At 44.7% G+C, this 912-nt stretch overlaps 1 long non-coding RNA gene across 1 annotated transcript; it reads left to right on the top strand.

The window, feature by feature from the left end:
• Positions 1–42: 42 nt before the first annotated feature.
• Positions 43–690, top strand: LOC109509213 (uncharacterized). Its single transcript, XR_002166899.1, has 3 exons — positions 43–118; positions 312–424; positions 521–690. It is a non-coding gene; the product is annotated as an uncharacterized LOC109509213 (long non-coding RNA).
• Positions 691–912: the final 222 nt, after the last annotated feature.

Here is a 912-nt window from a genome sequence, read left to right as displayed (position 1 = left end):
GTTTAAAGTTGTTAACGCTGATTTTTTTTTTCTTCTTCCCCCTGTTTCCTGACAGGTCGCTCTGCCTGCCAGTGATGAATATAAACCTCTCAAATCTCGAGTCGGAAATGCCGCAAAGGTATTTGTAGATTTGTTTAAAAACACAAATTCCCATAGGAAATAATGGAAACGGGACATGTTTTTAGGAACGTTTTAACGGTAACGATCACATAAAACGAAAAAGCAAAAGTGAAACTCGTGATTTAATAGGTCAAATTTCAAATGTTCAAGATTCCACTCTGATGAATTATTTTTTTCTTTTGTCGTAACAGGAGTACCCTTTCATTCTGGACCCCTTTCAGCAGGAGGCCATTTTGTGCATTGACAACAACCAGTCGGTGCTTGTCTCGGCACACACCTCGGCTGGCAAGACCGTCTGTGCTGAGTGAGCCCCCCGCCCCCACCCCTACCAATCACCCTCAGAGTACTAAAATCAATGATTTGCTGTGGCATGACTTGTTCATCTATCTCCTCCTCATAGGTACGCCATCGCGCTGGCCCTGCGCGAGAAGCAGCGTGTCATCTTTACCAGCCCCATCAAGGCGCTGTCCAATCAGAAGTACCGGGAGATGTACGAGGAGTTTCAAGACGTGGGCCTGATGACGGGCGATGTCACCATCAATCCCACCGCCTCTTGCCTCGTCATGACAACAGAGGTGCGTCTTTATCATGAATGCGCCCTTCCTCTTATGTTATTTTTCTTAAAGGACACCAGGAATGCTTTTCAGACTGAGAAAATAAACATGCCCCAATCCACAATGACTAGGGAACACCAATTATGTTCCTGGGTCAGTTTGACCCCAGAGTATATTTCATGACCACTTTTTTGTTCATTTCTGGTACTGCAAATGTTATTTTGACACTGGGTCAAAT

Source organism: Hippocampus comes, unplaced genomic scaffold, assembly GCF_001891065.2.
Source record: "Hippocampus comes isolate QL1 unplaced genomic scaffold, H_comes_QL1_v1.1 C16811732, whole genome shotgun sequence".
Lineage (NCBI taxonomy): Eukaryota > Metazoa > Chordata > Actinopteri > Syngnathiformes > Syngnathidae > Hippocampus > Hippocampus comes.
This window is presented reverse-complemented; position numbering and strand designations above follow the sequence as displayed.